General features: G+C 45.7%; 1 long non-coding RNA gene across 1 annotated transcript in view; it reads right to left on the reverse strand.

The window, feature by feature from the left end:
* The window catches only part of LOC105499075 (uncharacterized), a 63,246-nt gene extending 45,683 nt beyond the window's left edge, over positions 1-17,563 (reverse strand). Inside the window, exon 1 of the long non-coding RNA XR_011606281.1 lies at positions 17,338-17,563. This is a non-coding gene — a long non-coding RNA (uncharacterized lncRNA). The remainder of the gene's footprint in view (positions 1-17,337) is intronic.
* Between the last annotated feature and the right edge of the window lie 1,833 nt (positions 17,564-19,396).

Here is a 19,396-nt window from a genome sequence, read left to right on the forward strand (position 1 = left end):
GCCCAAGAAGGCCAAGACAGTCAGAGTTCTCAAGAGAGAAAAAAGAGAGAAGAGCACAGAAAGCAGCTCTGAAGGTCTGAAGCGCATCCCAGAGGCTTCAGCCGAGTGCTACTCAGCACAGGTCTATGAGGAAGCTGTGAGACCAAGGACAGAACAAATGCCATGGAGCAGAGGAAGCAATCGCCACTTCTGACTTCCAAACGCTGGACTAATGGATCACCAGCAGACCTTCACTACAAAAGATGCTAACACAGAAGGAAAAGGATCCCAGACAGAAATCTGCATCCATAAAAGGAGGGAAGAGCAACAGAAATGGTAAATATGGAAGATGGATTTTTCTTGGTTTTAACCCTTTTAAAAGATAATTGGCTGTTTGAAGCTAAAATAGCGTATTATGGAAGTAAGGAAAACAATAGCACCAAGGCTTGGCGGGGCAATTAAAGTGCAATATTACAAGAAGATGGACCACAGCAAGCTAGGCATAAGCTATTAGTCCTAAGGCAACTACTTTTAAAAAGTTACACCTAAAAAGCTAACAAAGAAAGGAAACAGAATCACGAATAAAAACAACCAACAATCTAACTCAATCCGAAGGAATATAGAAAAATAAGAAAAAAGAAACAAGGAACAGACAGAACAAATAGAAAACAAATAGCAAAACCATACACTTAAACCCAACCACATCAAGAACCACATTAAATGTGATTCTAAACAACCTGACTGAAAAAAAAATTTCTCAGATTGTATGTAAAAATGATGCAGGATTTTTCTGGGTCATTTTGCCAGCCAGGGACCTCCACAGCCTGACTTGTGCACCAGCATGGACCCCACGCTTGCTGTAGGATCCACACTCAGCCTGTGGCTGGGCTGAGCATGCCCTAGTCCACCTGTGTGATGGCTGGTACCTGAGTTCATGTTCAGTGGGCCCTGAGTTCTTGCCAGCATTCAAGAAGAATAAGGTTGTGCTGACAATTGAAGGGTGAGGAGGGCAGAGAATAATTTTATTGAAGGATGGAACGGCTCTCAGTGGAGAGCGGACACAAGGGTGCTCCCCCACCTGAAGTCGGGTGGTTTCTCTCTCAGTGTGGCTGGGTCTGGGGCTTTTATGGAATCAGAATAGGGGAGTGTGTGCTGATTGGTTTGTGAGTATGCAAAAAAGCTAAAACAAAGACACAACTCAAAGGGGTGCGCAACAGTGTAAAAAACCAATTAGGGAAGGTACATGTAAAATAGGTGAAGGGTGGAAATCAATCAGAGGAAAGTGTGCCAAATCAGAAGAGAGGTTCTCAATCTGGTCTGTAGATTTGACTTGTAGCTTGGCTTTCAGGCTTTGCACTGTCTTTGGCTTGAAGGTGGGGTTTCAGTGGGAACCCGCCCCTATCTGTGTAGGCATTTGACTGCCTCCTGCCACTACCAAAGGCACGACCCCACTATGTGCTGCCTATGACAAATGTTTAAAATTTCTTTAAATATACAGACACAAAGAGGTTAAAAATTTTAAAAATGAGAAAAGATACATCATTGCTACCATGACTGCATATTTCAATATCAGGCAAAGTAGATTTCAGTGAAAAGAATACCACCAGGGATAAAGTGGATCATTTTATGATGACAAAGTGGTCTATTCATCCGAAGATAACAAGCTTAAAAGTTTTAATACGCTCAATAACAAAACTTCCAAGGACATGAAGCAAAATCCAATAGATTTGTAAGAAGAAACAGACAAATCTTTAATTGTAATTAGAATTTTCAACTGTCCTTTCGACAATTTGTAGAACAAGTAGACAAGCAAGAGCACAATCTATACTTTTCAAGTGCATGGATAGTATTTACCATGATAGACTATAAAAGCACTCTTGATGAATTTAAAAGTATTCAAGCCACTCAAAGAATATTCTCCAACTACAATGGAATTAAAACAGATACCTGAAAAAATCCTCAAACACTAAACTAAATAACACATTTCTAAATAACCCATGGATCAAGGAAGCAATCAAAAGTGAAATTAGAATGTATTTTGAGTTGAATAAAATTTAAAATATGGAATAGTATATATTGTGAGATGTAGTTCGTGTAATGACTTGAGGGACACTTGTAGCACTCAACATACATATTAGAAAAAGAAGAAGAAACATCTCAAATCAATGACTTTAGTGTCTACTTTATAAAGCTAGAAACAGAAAAGCCAAGTTTGATCCAACATAATCAGAAGAAAGAAAATAAATGTTATGACAAGATGCCCAATCCTTCCTCCTACCTTTTTGCTCCTTTCTACCTTTGTCCTGTCAGAATCTGAATGAGTGAATAGCTCTATGGGATGAGTGTGCTGAAAGATGGGGCTCCATTCAGAAGCAAGACACTACCAAGGCCAGGCATGGGGAGAACTACTCACCTCTAGCTTTGGTCTTCAAGAACATTGTATCAGTCTGTTCTCCCACTGCTAATAAAGACATACTTGAGACTGGGTAATTTATAAAGGAAAGAGGCATAATGAACTCACTGTTCCACATGGCTGGGGAGACCTCACCATCATGGTGGAAGGCAAAGGAGGAGTAAAGTCACATCTTACATGGCAGCAGGCAAAGAGAGCATGTGCAGGGGAACTCCCATTTATAAAACCATCAGATTTCATGAGAATTATTCACTATCATGAGAACAGCACAGGAAAGACCCACCCCATGATTCAATTATCTCTCACTGGGTCCCTCCCATGACAAGGGAGAATTATGGGAGCTACAACTCAAGATGAGATTTAGGTGGGGACACAGCCAAACCGTATCAGAGATTATCTCTTATATTTATGCCTAAGAGGTGTTGAGAGTCAGGAATCTCCATTAGAAATCCAAAACTCAGTGGTCATCTTCTCTCATACACATACCTAGTTCATTGCCTTGTCTTGCTCTTATGTCACTGGAATAACATTCAGGTGATCTAGTGGTACTTTTCTTTTTTGTCCAGAACTTTGTACAGGCAATGCATAAGCCCCCATCACCCTGCATTTAAAAAAAAATCATGGTCAATATCCCTCATCTCATGACTCTGCTTCTGCATGGGAGGTGTCTTCCCCTCAGTCCCTGAGCTCTGGGCGTGTTCTTCTGTCTAAGGATGCAGGTTCTTCAGCCCTGCTCACTGGCTCTGATTTCTGTGCCACTTGTGGTCCTGAGAAATCTGGACCCACAGAGTAGCCTTTGCCGCACTACCACATGTGACAGCTGTAAAATGTGGGTAGAGAAATGCATCTCAGCCCTTAAAAAGTATCAAGGCATTAAAAACACTCAAGGTTAGAAAGGGTATTAAAGTCCTCCAGGCAGAGTTATATTTACCTAAGTAGTTTACATTTCTTAACACATTTAACTCATACGGAGTTATAAGCGAGGAACTCTTATTATTTCCATCTTACAAATGAAGAAACTGAGGTTAACGGGTTGAGTCTGGTTCCAAAAACCCACCATTCTATTTCCCTCAACACACACACACATGCATACAATGTGCACGCGCGCACACACGCGCGCACACACACACACACACACCACTGCTGACATTTCCTTTGTTAAGGGACAATGTAAGATTTCATGGTGGTCTGACACCATTAAGACAAAGGGAGCAGGCAATACCTCAAACCTGCTTCAAACAGCCCAATCCCCCAAAGTTCCCTCAGGGAGAGATGTGGACAAAGGCCAGGGCAGACAGAAAATCAAACCTCTAACACATTTTAACTTAGCTTATCCTCAAAATTCCAATGCTTAATACAGGCAAACTGGATTGAAGCACAAGAGGCAGGCACTAGGTCCAGCTAGAACCCTTTCGGTTCAAAGCCCAAACTCAAAATTCTGCTGGCAGCTGCTGCCCTAGTTTGAGAAGATGAGATGCTCACATATGCTTGTGAGAAACATTAAAGAGAAAGAAAGCTAAATGCTGTGCCTCCTCCCACCTTATTGTAATCCTGATTTAGGCACAAAAAGAAAACGTCAGGAAGCACCAGAGAGCAAGATAGGCAGATGGCTAGACAAGTGCTCGGGTGGGTGAAAAGCCCGAGGCCAGTTTGCCGATCAGCTACCTGGATAAAAGAAGAGGAAGAGAATAGCAAGCTCAGTGTGAACTTTCTAACAATCAGACATGTCACTGGTGACCCAATTGGATTAAATACCCCCTTTTTTCCTGCAGCGGAGAGGTGGATTCTACAGAGAAGGTGGAGAGTGGCTGGAAAGAGGAAAAATAATATTTTCCCCCCAGGAAAGGCCCAAAAGTCCCAATATGCACATTTGTGGCTCAGACCACTCTTCTAAATTCCATATCCACATATCCACAGTAGGAGGCATCAGAAATACTCCCCCCACTCTGGCCCCCACCAACCTTCAACCAAAGAGGAATATTTGAAACACAAAATTATTTAATTGGATCTGAATGTATTTCTCTTCTGCATGGCAAAGGGAAACCCACTGACATCGGTGTCTCTTGCAACTCAGGAGGCAGCAAAATGCGAATAGCCACAAAAGGTTGGGGTATACACTTTCAGTACAGAGCAAAGTCAAGGTTGCTTTCACAGAAGGAATAGTCTCTCTTAGGAGAACATTCTTTGTTTCTGTGATAAAGCACATCTTGGTGATATGTGCTGGCTTTTCAGTTTATGCTTAGTTTACAACAGCTGCTGTTCCCATGCCGGGAGATCTACAGGCAGTTGAGGCACCATGTGGTGGCACAGGGAAAGCATTTGTGGCCCTACAGCTATAGCCTGAGGGGTTCAAATTTTCAAGAACAAGACTATTAAGTTGGGGGCAAAATCTCTTCCTTCTAGAAATTTTCTGAAGGTGAAAGTAGGGGACAAGCTTGGGAATCTTCCTGATTCTTCCGTTAACAAACCATTTATTAAAAAAATTTTAACTGACAACAAAGGTACATATTCATGGGATACATAGTGATGTTTTGATACATATACTGCATAGTGATCAGATCAGGGTAATTAGTGTACTTGTTTCCAGACCAAACTGAGGGTTGGGTTGCTCTTTCTCATGGCCCAGTAATGAGATGCAGATGAACTGGGCAGGAGGAGAGTTTTCATTTCTGTAACTCGCTACAGGGAGAAGGCCTGGAAATTATCGCCAGACCAACTGAAAATTACAAAGTTATCCAGAGCTTATATACCTTCTAAGCTATATGTCTGTGTGCTAAGTGTGCATTCACCTAAAGACAAGTAATTAACTTACTTTAATCTATAAGATCCGAGTCCTGAAGATCTTCTCTGGATCCTCAGTGAATTTCCTTAATGTAAGTGGGTCCAGGTGCTGGGGTGATTACCCTGATCTTGTCTGCTGCCAAATCAGGGAGGTTTGGGGAGCTCCTTCAGACCCCCAGTAAACTCGTGTGTGGAGGTCTGGGGAGTTTCTTCAGATCCCCAATAAAACTTGTTTAATCCTAAATGGGTCCTGTTAAGAATTCCTTCATTATTTTGTCATGCTTTAATGCCCAGGAAGGGCCTAGGCAAAACTCTCGGTGGGATTTTGTTACATCCCAGCCTTTGTATAAGGGCATTGGCTTTTAATATTTAACTTAACCACTTAGCCAGTTCTGAAACAGGTGTTATGGAGGCCTGCTTTAGTGAGACCTGGCCTGCCACATAATTAGCATCTCAAATATTTACTACTTCTTTGTGTTGGGAACATTCAGTATCCTGTTTCTAGCTACTGGAAACTGTGTAATTGTTAACTGTATTCATCCTACAGTGTTACAGAACACTAGAAATTATTCCTCCCATCTAGTTGTAAATTTGTATCCTTTAATACATTTATCTGTCTCTGCCCTTCCCAGCCTCCAGTATCCTATGTTTTACTTGTTTTTTTTTCTTTTTAAGATAAGGTCTGGTTCTGTCATCCAGACTGGAGTGCCGCAGTATGATCTCGGCTCACTACAACCTCCATCCCCAAGGCTCAAACTATCCTCCCACCTCAGCCTCCCGACTAGCTGGGACTACAGGCACATGTGTTCTACTTTTTGCCTCTACGAGATCAATTTCTTTTATAGCTTCCACCTCTAAGTGAGAATATCTGGGGTGTTTAACTTCTTGTTCCTTGCTTACTTCACTTAACATAACGTCCTCCAGTTCCATCCATGTTGCTGCAAATGACAGAGGTGATTTATTTATTATTTTTTTGAGAAAGAGTCTCACTCTGTCATCCAGGCTGGAGTGTAGTGGTCTAATCAGGGCTCATCACAACCTCAGCCTTCTGAGTTCAAGCGATCCTCCCACCTCAGCCTGAGTAGCTGGGACTAGAGGCGTGTGCCACCAAGTCCAGCCAATTTTTGGGGTATTTTTTGTAGAGATGGGGTTTCACCATGTTGCTCAGGCTGGTCTCTAACTTCTGGGCTTGAGTGATCTGCCTGCTTCATCCTCCCAAAGTGTTAGGATTACAGGCATGAGCCACAGGGCCTGGCCAACAAAGTTTTATTCTTTGTTATGGCTGAACAGCATTTCATGGTGCACATATACCGTATTTCCTTTATCCATTTGTCTATTATTGGAAAATTGGTGATAGAAGGGCATAGCTTCCATCCTCACCCCACCCAATGATTTCAACATAGACCAGAAAACCTGGACATCCCATAAGCATTTCAAACTTAACAGCTCGAAAACAGAACTTGTGTCTCCTAAATCCTCTCCTTCCACCTTCCCAAACCAGCACTTTCCATGGTCTTAACTCCATTCAGTTAATGGAAACTTCATTCTTACTATTGCTCAGGAAAAAATTCTTGGAGTGATTTTTTGGCTCATCTTTTATGCTCACACATCTAATCCATCAGAAAATACTGTCAAATATGCCTTCAAAATATGTTCAGAAGGCAGCAGCTCCAGTCCTACTGTAACGGTACCAGCTTTATCATCTCATCTGGGCTATTGCAACAGCTTCCCATCTGGACTCTCTGCTTCCTCACTCAGCCTACTTTGAACACGGGAGCCCAGGAGATCCTGCTGAAATGGAAATCAGGTAAGTTTAACTTCTCTTCTCACAACCTCCCATAGTAAGTAGTCAGGTTAAATCAGGTATGCTGTACTAATGAGCAAACCTTGAGATCTCAGGGCATTAACACAAGAAATTTAACTTGCCACTCACATGTAGCCCTCCGGGACCCCAGCAAAGCTCCCATCCAGTGGCAACTCAAAGATGCAGGCTGCTTTTCTCCCGTAGCCTCGTCTTTCATGGGGCAACGTCAGTGGAAGAGAGAGCACAGGGAACTCACACATCCTCTGCCCTGCTGTGTTGCATTCTGTCTACTGGCCACAGCTGATCTCTGGGGCCTGCCCACTCAAAGGGGCTGGAAATATAGGTGAGTACATTTGGTCAGCATTAAATATTTCTGCCACACCCTCCAATAGCTTCCTATCTCCTTTAGGATTAAAGACACAGTTCTCACAACAGACACATCATTCTTCTCTCCCCTCAGGGCCTTTGCACTGACTGATTATCCTGCCTATAGTGCCCTCCTGATGCTCCTTCCCACATTTCTGATGCATTTTCAAATGGAAACATTTTACTGGGATAATTGTAGATTCACATGCAGTTGTGAGAAAGAATACAGGGAGATCCTCTGTGCCCCCATCCAGTTTCCCCAAACGGTAACACTTGCAAAGGTATGGTATATGATGTCACAGTCAGAATACGGACATTGCTACAACCCACCAATCTCACTCAGATAGCTGTGTGTATGTGTATTTATTTCTACACATTTTATCACATGCATAAGTTCCTATCTCCACCACCACACTCAAGATGCAGACATTTCCATCCCCACAGGGATTCCTCCTGCTGCCCTTTCATTGTCACCCCGCCTCCCTCCCACCACTGCCTCCTTCTATCCTGTCCTTATGCCTGACAGTCACTAATCTGTTCACCGTTTCTAAAATTGTGTCATTTCAAGAACATTATATAAAGGAACCACACAATGTGTCCTGACCCAGCGGCTAGGCACATGTGTGTCTATGCTTCTTACAGATAAATGGCAATACTTAGGATTCCAAAGAGCAAAGGTAAGAGGGCCAATTCCGATGTTCCCCACAAGCTTCCAGCCACGGAAATGTAGCCTGAGATGCAGGCGCTGCAGCAGCCAGGGACGGGGGGAGGGGTCCCTGCTTCCCACAGGGCTTGTGCTGGCCCTGCACACTCCCTGAACAACTGGTGGGGGCCCCTGGGTCACCTCTGTATTCCATCCCATCAGCCACGTTTCTCTACCAGAGAATCCTTTTATGATGTTAAAATAGGACGTCATTACTGGAATTAGAAAGGAAAATACCAGCTGCTTTAGTCCTCCAGGAAGCACTAATTAGCCAGCAGCCACCCTGATCTCAGGCAACCAGGGAGCCGGTGCAGACTAATTACAAGCTCGCTGCCTCCTGCACACTGGAACTCAGGCTGCCGCACCTGCACTTCAGAGCTGAAGGATTTTTAGGATCTGGAATTTCCCCCGGGCACCAACCTTGCATTTGATGCCTTCATTACACATCTCCTTCCACAATAGCTTCCCCACTGGTCTCTGATTTCCAGCCAACCCATCTTGCACAAAACAGCCAAATTCATCTCCCTAAAACACAGTTCCAATCATATAATTTTCTTACCCCAAATTTGTCAGCATGATCCCGGTGCAGCATGTAAATTATAGTGCAGACCCCTCCACCTGGCCCTGCAGGCTTTCTCTACAGGGACCCAAGCCCAGATTCCCAGCCTCTTGTCAGCCCCTGACTTCCACAGTTCTTCCCACTGAGAGACAGGTCCTGGCTCAGGTTCCCCTAATCAGCACTTTCACCTGCGGCAGGCTCGCAGTCACCCCGGGTGCCTTAGACAGAAACAAAACCTGCACCCAGACTGCTGGGGTCTGAATGCTTGTGTCCCCTCCAAATTCTCACGTTGAAATTGAATCCCCAAGGTGATGGTATAGGTTGAGCATCCCGAATTTGAAAATGTGAAATTTAAAACACTCTGAAGTCTGAAACTTTATGTGCACTGACATGAAACTCATAAGAAACGCTCACTGGCATACCCTATGATCCAGCACTCCCACGGCGGGGTGTATATCCAAAGGAAAATGAATCAATATATCAAAAAGATCTCCGCACTTCCATGGTTCCACTGGAAAGGAATGTTCCATTCCCAACAGCCAAGATGTGGAAGCAACCGAGTGTCAATCAACAGAGGAAGGAATTTTTTTAAATGTGATACACATATACAATGAAAAAGTACTTAGCTATAAAAAAAAAAAAAAAGAAAGAAATTCTGTCAGGTACAGCAACATGGATGGAACTGGAAGTCATTGGAGAATTTTGGATTTTCAAATTTGGGCTGCTCAACCAGGAAGTATACACAATGCAATTATTCAAAAATCTGAAATTCAAAACACTGCTGGTCCCAAGCATTTCAGATAAGGGATACTCAACCTGCACTAGGAGGTGGTGCCTTTGGGAGATGACTACATCATCTCATGAATTAGGCCCTCAGGAATTGGATTAGCGTCCTTAGAAAGGAGCACCCAGAGAGTTCTCTTGCCCTTTCCACTGTGCGAGGTGATGGAAAGAATGTGCTGTCTCTGAACCAGAAAGTGGGTCCTCACCAGACAACCGAATCTGCAGCTGCCTTAAATCCTGGACTTCCCTGCCTCCCGAACTGTGAGAAATAAATTTCTATCGTTTGTAAGTTCCCCAGTCTCAGATATCTTGACACAAACCAATAAAATAAGAATTCTTAGGTGTGGGGAAAGGGAAGTGGTAGCATTTTTAAAAAGCTGCCCAGGGGATTCCATGACTCAGCCAGGATGGAGAACTGCTGCCCAAAGCCAACTCAAGTGGCTGCAGAAAGTTTAGGATGGGCTGCACGCACCCCGGGCCTGGAATGAGAGGTGTAGGTGGGTCTCCGGAGGTGCGTGTCTTCCAGCCACAGCCTTTAACACGGCCCTGGCAGTTCCATGTCACCATGATTGGGGTCCTCCTCACCTGTTGAGGTGCATGTTCTCCCTTTAACTTGATCTTGCAGGTGGGGCCTGATGCCCTGCCTCCCTGCTTCCTGGACTCACAGAGTCCTGCCTGCCACTGGGAGCTGTGTTCTCCCACTCGGGTCCTAGTGTGTTAGTTTGCTGTAGCCCTTTGGACGCTGTCCACTGCAGGCCAACCTGCAATCTCAGTTTCCCTCTGTGTGGCTCAGTGTCTGCCTTCCCTGTGTTCAAAGTTGTCTTAGTTGGGTTTGCTGCCACAAAAATGCTTGGAATAGGGTGCTCAAATGGAAGTTTCCTCCACGTACCAAATACAGTCAAGGTGTGATTGCAAAGGGAGGTGACAGATTGTTTCATGCAGAATTTACAAAAAAAATTCTCCTTACACATTTTCTACTCTCATCACTTGGAGAACAAAACACAGGAGAATGAGAAAGGCAGGGAGGGAGAGAGAAGCCAACCAAGAGGACTAGAGGGGTGACCTTGGCGTGAGCCTGAGGCTGTGTGGAGGCTCCATCCCACCTCTTCCCGGGCACTCATCCGGAAGGCGTCTGTGCCTCCGTACCTCCTGTTTCAGAGCTAGGGAGAGGCCTTCCAAGTCCTCTCTGGAAGGCTGGAGCTGGAGATATCTCTGCCTGAGAATCCTAAAGGCAGCAAGAATGGCTAAAGGCTGTGGTGGCAGAGGCAGGAGGTGAGTGGCACCTGAGCCAGCTCTACCCTCAAGTTACTGGGGACAGGCAGGATGCTGACGATGCTGTCATGTCTCCTGGACCTGAGGTGGGAGAAGGAGCAGCACTGGGAACTGCTGGGAAGGCTCACCGTGGGAATACCCAGGGAACGCAACCGTGAATTACAGCGAAAGGAGTCTCCAGGGATCGGAATCTTCTAAGAATCCACGAAAAGCCCTGGAAGTTAGGAGTTAGCTTCCATCATCTGTAGGTCCTCAGGTAGGTAAGACGGCCGTGTGTCCAGCTGGCTGGCTAGCCAGGAGGGCAGACTGCCTGGCCTGGGCTGGTCTTTTCCTTCTCACAAACATCTCTTATGCAAAGAAACAGACTAATTTAAAACCACAATTTGGACTCAAAATTAAATGAAAGAGACCAATCATCAAAAACAAAAGAGGGGAGGAAAAGAAAAAGTGCAAAATGCCACTATCTCCTTACATCGCCTCCCGAACTCCAACTTCCCACGGCAAGGCCAGAAAGGAGGGGTGCAGCCCAGCCAGCTGCAGGCTTCAGCATAAGATTGCAGGTTTGCAGGATGTCTGGCACTGAGCTCCTCACTGGTGACCTCGGGCAGGGCTGCCATCCCCTGGGATTGTGCAGTAAAGTCAGCGACCTGCCCAGATGCTCACATTGACTTAGGAAGAGCCCACCTTCCCTGGACAGATCCCACCTGACGTCCACGTCTGTGTGCATGTCACTTATTCCCCGCCCCCCCCCCCCCCCCAGTTGAGAAAGAGGGACTCAAACAGCAACCTGCAGGAACAGCTTCAGGACAGCATTGATTTGGCACTCAACCTGCACCAGGCACTATGATAAGCCCCCGCGATGACCTTGTTGAATCCCTGAAACCTCTGAGGGCAGCTCAATTACTTCAGCCATTTCACAGAAAAGAAGGCTGAGGCCTGAAGACGTTAATGACCCCAGGAAGTAGCCTGGTCAGGACTCCAGTGGGTGTTCTGCTCACTGGAGAACCCGGTACACTGTGGGGCTCCATGAAGATGTGCTGAGTGAATGAATGTTGTCTAGCACCCAATCTACACTATTTAAATAAACATGCAAAACTCTCTTCTCGGGGCCAGGCGCGGGGGCTCATGCCTGTAATCCCAGCACTTTGGGAGGCCGAGGCGGGCGGATCACCTGAGGTCGGGAGTTCGAGACCAGCCTGACCAACATGGAGAAACCCCGTCTCTACTAAAAATACAAAATTAGCCGGGCATGGTGGTGGCACATGCCTGTAATCCCAGCTACTCGGGAGGCTGAGGTAGGACAATCACTTGAACCCAGAAGGCGGAGGTTGCAGTGAGCTGAGATCACGCTACTGCACTCCAGCCTGGATAACAAGAGGGAAACTCCGTCTCAAAAACCAAAACGAAACAAAAACTCTCCTCCATCTTCAATTGGTTGTATCTTTAAAAAAAACAAAAAAAACAAAAAAACCAACCATTTTCGTTTATTTCAGAGTCCCACCTATCTCTTTAACAGAAGTATACTACATAGTTTTCGAGCCACCTCTCCCAAAAGCTATTAATTTTTTTCTTTTCATTTTTTACTTATAAAACAGTTACTTAAAATAAAAAAATTTGACACATAATAATTATATGTATTTATGGGGTGCACTGTGATGTTTCCATACATATAATGTATGGTGATCAGATCAGGATAATGAGCACTTCCATTATCTCAAACATTTACCATTTATTTGTATTGGGAACATTCAACATCCTCCTTCTAGTTATTGGAAACTGTAACATATTACTAACTCCCACCAACCCCTAGTGCTGCAGAACACTAGAACTGATTCCTCCCAACTAGCTGTAAATGGGCATCCCGTAACAAATCTTTTCTTCTTTTTCCCTATCCTTCCCAGCCTCTAGCATCTTCTGTTCTACTTTTTACTTCTATGAGATCAACTTTATTTTAGCTTCCACAGATGAGTGAGAACATGCGGTTTTACTTTCTGTTCCTGGCTTATTTCGCTTAACATAATGTCCTCTAGTCCTATCCACGTTGCTGCAAATGACAGGATTTTATTCTTTTTTATGGCTGAATAGTATTTCATAATGCATATGTCCCATTTTCTTTCCCTGTTTATCCAGGGTTGGACACCTGGGTTGATTACATACCTTGGCTGTGGTGAACAGTGCTGAGATAAAAACATGGGGTGCAGATGTATCTTTGATATTCTGATTTCCTTTCTGCTGGATAAATGCCCAGCAGTGGGATTGGTGGATCATATGGTAGTTCTATTTTAGTCTTTTGAGGAACCTCCATACTGTTCTCTGGAGTGGCTGTACTAGTTCAAAAACTTATTTTTAATTTATTTAAATGGTGGTGTGAGGTTGACATTATGGTTTTGCCCTGAAGAATTTTCCAGTCATTTCTGACAAAGTGTATTAAATACTGCCTTTCAAATTTTTAGGCACACAAAAAAAGTTTTCTGGGAATTTTGTTAAAATGAGGATTGTGACCCTGTGGGCCTGGTGTGGGGCGAGACTGCATTTCCAACAAGCTGCTAGGTGATCTGATGCCGCTTGTCTGAGGACCATACTTTGAGAAGAGTTCAAACTCTAAGTAGAATTTGCCTCACGTTATCTATAGAAATAAAGTATAAGTTATCCGATCCTTACCCTCAAAAAATGAGGGCTGTCTCTAGAGCACAGAAGACTGTTATGGGGGTAATTGTGTCCTCCATGAAGTCATACATTGAAGTCTTAAACTTCAGGACCTCAGAATGGAAACAGGGCCATCACAAACGTAACTTGTTAAGATGAGGTCATACTGGGGCAGGGTGGCCCCTAATACAGTGTGACTGATGTCCTTAAAAAAGGAAAGATTTGGCCAGGTGCAGTGGCTCACACCTGTAATCCCAGCACTTTCAGATGCCAAGGCAGGCGGGTCATGAGGTCAGGAGTTAGAGACCATCCAGGCCAAGATGGTGAAACCCCATCTCTTCTAAAAATACCAAAATTAGCTGGGCCTGTTGGTGGGCTCCTGTAATCCCAGCTACTTGGGAGGCTGAGGCAGGAGAATCGCTTGAACCCGGGAGGCGGAGCTTGCAGTAAGCTGAGATCACGCCATTGTACTCCAGCCTGGTGACAGAACAAGACCCCATCTCAAAAAATAAAGCGGAGGGGGGGAAGATTTGGGGACAGACACACACAGGGAGAATGCCACGTGAAGATGACGGCAGAGATCGCCATGACACCTCTACAAGCCAAGGAACGCCAAAGAGACCAGCAAACTCCAGAGGCCGGGGCAGAGCCCTGAAGCAGCTTCTCCCACAGCCCCAGAATGAACCACCCTAGATCTCAGCCTTCCGGCCTCCAGAACCCGGAGAGAATACACATCTATTGTGTAAACCCCTGGTCTGTGTTCCTTTCTTATGGCAGCTGAGCAGACTAACACAAGGATAACGCTTTTTTTTTTTTTTTGGGGAGACAGTGTGGCCCAGGCTGGAGTGCAGTGGTGCAATCTCGGCTCACCGCAACCTCCGCCTCCTGGGCTCAAGCCATTCTCTGCCTTGGCCTCCGGAGTAGCTGGGACTACAGGCGCCTGCCACCACGTCCGGCTAATTTTTTTGTATTTTTAGTACAGACAGGGTTTCACCATCTTGGCCAGGATGGTCTTGAACTCCTGACTTCGTGATCCACCCGCCTCGGCCTCCCAAAGTGTTGGGATTACAGGGGCGAGCCACCATGCCCGGCCAGGATAATGTATTTTAACACTATAACAGTATCACAAAATTCACCTATGAAAGTGAGATCTGGAAGCTCCCTGCCTCGTTTTGTTAATTAGAAGCTCAGTGTGAGGAGCAAGGGTGTGTGGGCCTTTCACATGGCAAGTAGTAGAGGAAGTATTGCTGATTACTGCTTAACTGGTACTCACCTGGTCACCTCTTCCCTCAGTTGGCTTGACTCTAGGGTGAGTCCGCTCCCTCAGAGGCCTATCGTAACTGTTCTTGTCCACCAGCCACCATGTACAGTGTTCCCTGGCCTTGATACCTCCTTTTTCTCCTCTTACATACACCTGCCCCGTTCCTCACCTGTACCTCAAGTCCCCTGGTTCTTCCAGGCCCACATCAGAGTCTCCTCCCCCAGGATGGCTTCCTTGGTTTCCGGGAAGGGAAATGATCAGTGTGTAAATTGTAGCTCTCAGTCTTATACCCTTTTGTGTTCATCATAGTCTCCCGGGGCTGTCTGAACTCTCTCTAATCAGTGTAATTCTAAAGATGACCCTTAGGATTCCATCCCTGGTTATTCAATCAGACACTAATCTGGGGCTGCCATGAAGGATCTCCTGGATGTAATCATTATCCCAAGTCAGTTGAACTCACAATGTGATGTGGGATATATGTGGGTGGGCCCGAACCAATCCGGTAAGCCCTTTGCAAATAGAAAGTTTTCTCCAGCTGGTAGCAGAAAAGGAAATAAGAATCCAAGTATGGGAGGGATTCGCCATCACTGCTGGCTTGAGGATTTGGTGAGGGGGTTGAGGAGAGGGTGGGACATATCAAGGAACGAGGGTGGCCTCTAGAAGCTGAGAGCAGCCCCTGGCTGGCAGCCCACAAGGAAGCACAGGTCTCTGTTCTGCAACCTCAAAGAATGAAATTCTGCCACCGACTTGAATGAGCTCAGAAGCAGATTCTGCTCTGAGCTTCCACATCAGAGCCCAGTCCTGGGGATGCCTAGATTGAGGTGTGTGAGATCCAGAGCCGAGAACCCAGATGAGCCTGCTTGAGCTTCTGACTTGCAAACTGGGAGATGGTGATTGGCTGTTGTTTTCAGTTGCTAATTTGGTGGCATTTGTTACACAGCCATGGAAAGCTAATACATTGCCCCACCTGACGAAGCCTGGAGGGCACTGGCTGCTCCCTCCTGCCTCCCCCATGCCCCCTTCCAGGGCCCTGAGCGCCACACAGAGTCTTTCCACCGACTGACCGAGCTACTTGGTGATGCTGTGTTTCACTGTGTGCTGATGGTTGCTATGGTTTTTCTGCATTTGCTGAGGAAAACCAGCCACAGGACCAGATGCCCACAATGCTGCTTGTAATCGGGTCTCCTGTTTAGTTGAAACTAAGTGAGACCCTGCTCATGTCTGCAATTTGAAAGCAGCTTAACTGTAGTCAAATTAAATGGCTCTCAGATGTGAAAATAAATCTGAGTGAAAGAAAAGTGAAAACTTAGGAGACCCACCTTCCTGCTGCTAAAATCAAAGCCCATCTGTCGATTTTTATGTGGCTATACTTTCCCTCCCATAAAATAAGAGTGTTGCTGGGTTGAAGAGGGACCAGTGGAAATGAACTAGTTCAGTCCTCTCCCGTGGTAACGTGTATAACATTGTTTCCCATCGCTCACTTGCAGTACTGCCTGGAATGTTTCCGTCTGTTCCAGCTAGTGTAACAAATGCCATAAACCGGGAGGCCTATAAACAGCAGAAATTTATTTCTCACAGTTCTGAAAGCTGGGAAGTCTAACTTTGAGGTGTGGGAAGATTTGGTGCCTGGCGAGAGCCCACTGCTTGGTTCATAACACAGCAGCTTCTCATTGTGTCCTCAGAGTGAGGGAGCTCTCTGAGACCTCCTTGTAAGGACACTAGTTCCATTCACGAGGGCTCCACCCTCAGGACCTAAGCACTCCCCAAGGCCCCACCTCCTGATTCCATTACCTTGGGGGTCAGGTTTCAACACAGGAATTTTGAGGGAACACAACCATTCAGATCTGAGCAGGTTGTGGTTTTAGCATGAGGTTATTCATCTTTTAAAAACTGGGTACCAAATAATGTAACACTGCTTTGTAAAACTTTAAAGCATTTTCCTCCAAATCGCTATCCTTTTGTCTCATTTGATTTTTATTGTTTTGATGACAGTAAAGTGGAGGCACCCTGGGCATGGGCCAAAAATCTTGGAATGAAACCTCTGCGCTGCCTTTTGATTTTTTTTGAGGCGGGGCGGGGGATGGAATCTCACTCTGTCACCCAGGTGGGAGTGCAGTGGCATGAGCTCACCTCTGCACCCTTCGCCTCCCAGGTTCAATCGATTCCCCTGGCTCAGCATCCTGAGCAGCTGGGACTACAGGCATGCGCCACCAGGCCCAGCTGTTTTTTGTATTTGTACTAGAGACGGGGTTTCATCATGTTGGTCAGGCTGATCTCGGACTCCTGACCTCAGATGATCCACACACCTCGACCTCCCAAAGCGCGGGATAACAAGCACGCACCACCACACCCAGCTAATTTTTGTATTTTGAGTAGAAACAAGGTTTCACCATATTGGTCAGGCTAGTCTCGAACTCCTGAGCTCAGACAATTCACCCGCTTCGGAGCCTTTTTTGCTTTTTATGTGTGACTTGGAGGAATCCCTCACCCTCTTCAGGCTCCGGTTCTCTCTGTCCCCAGGTGGGGTGAAGCCCACCCGTCCCCACACGTGAGGCCATGCACAGGCAGGGAGCAACTCCGACGCCCGAGGCTGCGTCCTGCGCTTCTCAGGCGGTTTCTCCCCGCCCATCCAGCGGAGGCAAGGAGCCTGTCTGAGGTCATGACACCTTAAGGAAAGAACTGATGATAAAGGCTGCATGACTCCTGAGCTAAAGGCTTTTGGTTTGTTTTCCTTTTTTTTTTTTTTTTTTTTTTTTTTTTTTTAACTTACCTCGTGGTGCATCACATTGTGCCTGCAGTTGGTTCCTGCCGGCGGGTTCGTGGTCTCACTGACTTCAAGAACGAAGCTGCGGACCTTCGCAGTGAGTGGAACAGCTCTCAGAGCGAGCGCTGACAAGGTTTATCGTGAAGAGTGAAAGAAGGAAGCTTCCACCGCGCGGAAAGCGACCGGAGCAGGTTGCTGCTGGGGGCTGGGGCGGCCAGCTTTTATTCCCATATTTATCCTCCCCCAGGTTCACTTCCGGTCGTGTCAGAGCGCCCTTTCTTCCATCCTCCCCGCAATTGGCTACTTTTAGAATCCTGCTGATTGGTGCATTTTACAGAGCGCTGATTGGTGCATTTTACAGAGCACTGATTGTTAGATTTTACAGAGTGCTGATTGGTGCATTTTACAGAGCACTAGTGCATTTTACAGAGCGCTGATTGGTGCATTTTACAGAGCACTGATTGGTGCATTTTACAGAGCACTGATTGGTGCATTTTACAATCCTCTTGTAAGACAGGAAAGGTCCCCGAGTCCCCACTGGACAGGAAGTCCAGCTGGCTTCACCCCTCAACATGAAGGTAGGTGGAATATTTCTAAGAACTGTAAATATTATAAAAGCAGAAGAGGAAGGGTTTCTTTCAGTGTAGACCTTCAGACTGTTACCTCCTTGGCTTTTCTTCTAATCAGGGGTTTGATAAGCAGGGCCGGGTGTGGCTGTCTGTGAGCTCTTCCTGGAAGGCTCACACGGTTTCTTCCTGTGCCAGTGCTTAGCTGCTTGTAGACAGACTTCAGCCCCAGTACTCCGCACCAGGGGCAGGAAGTACATCCTAAATTGCAAAATCCGAAAGTCCTGTTTATTCCTTTCGTTACTTTACTTCTCTGCAGCATTGTGGCCTTTCAACACTGTCTGTCTTTTAAGATCCTCTCCTCTCTCTCTTCCCAGGGGACCAATCTCTCTTGTTTTTTTTTCCCGTCCTCATCTCCTTGAGGTCACAGTGCATCAAGGCAGGTTCAGTCTCTTTGCAGCTCTCAAGACTCAAAGATTCCATTTTCAGGAATTTTGCTAGACAGCGCATGTCACCTTGGCAGTTTGAAATTGGCTGAGGTGGGAGTATTTACACTATGAGAATTGTCAAATGCTACAATTTGTGGTCTTTAATCTTCTCTTTTTTCTCAGAACTGGTGTTAACCTGTTGCCAGCATACCACTGTTTCAGGCCTTTGGGTCAGGCCTTTCTGGTTTTTGCATCAGGCAGATAGATCTGGTTTTATATCTTCAATCATTCCATCATCTGGACCATTTTTCACACAGTTTGCATTGATCCAAAGTACAGAAATGATTGCCATTCCTCTGGTAAAATATTTTGGTGATGAAAAACCATTCTTGGGCATAGCAAAGGATGTTTGGCTACTGTCCTGTCTGGATGTTCTTTCGCACCCTGTGTTCAGGCGACGGTGGGTCGCGCTGCACACTCCAAGTTCTCAGCTTTGCTCTCACATTGGTTACCCTTGCCTGTGTCTTCAGGCATCATCTTCTCCACAATGACATCACCAGTCCTTAAAGTCTGCTCAGAGACCCTTCCCTGTGCCCCTACACTTCTGGGGACACTTACCACGGCCTTCGCGGGATTCATTTGCCAGCTTGCTTCCCTGATGGCCGGACAAGAGCATCCCTCCAAACAAACTTTTCACCCCAATTTTGTTTATTGTGGTGAAATACACACAATGTAAAATGTATTCTTAACCATTTTAAGTGTATTTAACCTGTCCAGTGGCATTAAATACATTCAAAATGTTGTGCAACCATTACTACCATCCATCTCCATTACTCTTCGTCTTGTAAAACTGACATTCTATACCCAATGGACAGTAACTCCTCATTTCCTCCCTTCCCACATCCCCTGGCAAAGTGCATTCTACTTTTTGTCTCTGTGATTTTGCTTAGGTACCTCACATAAGTGGAATCATATAATGTTTATCTTTTTGTGACTAGCTTATTTCACTTTGCAAAATGTCTTCAAGCTTCATCCATGCTGTAGCGTATACCAGAATTTCTTTCCATATTA

The sequence above is a fragment of the Macaca nemestrina genome, chromosome 7, assembly GCF_043159975.1.
Source record: "Macaca nemestrina isolate mMacNem1 chromosome 7, mMacNem.hap1, whole genome shotgun sequence".
Taxonomy (NCBI): domain Eukaryota; kingdom Metazoa; phylum Chordata; class Mammalia; order Primates; family Cercopithecidae; genus Macaca; species Macaca nemestrina.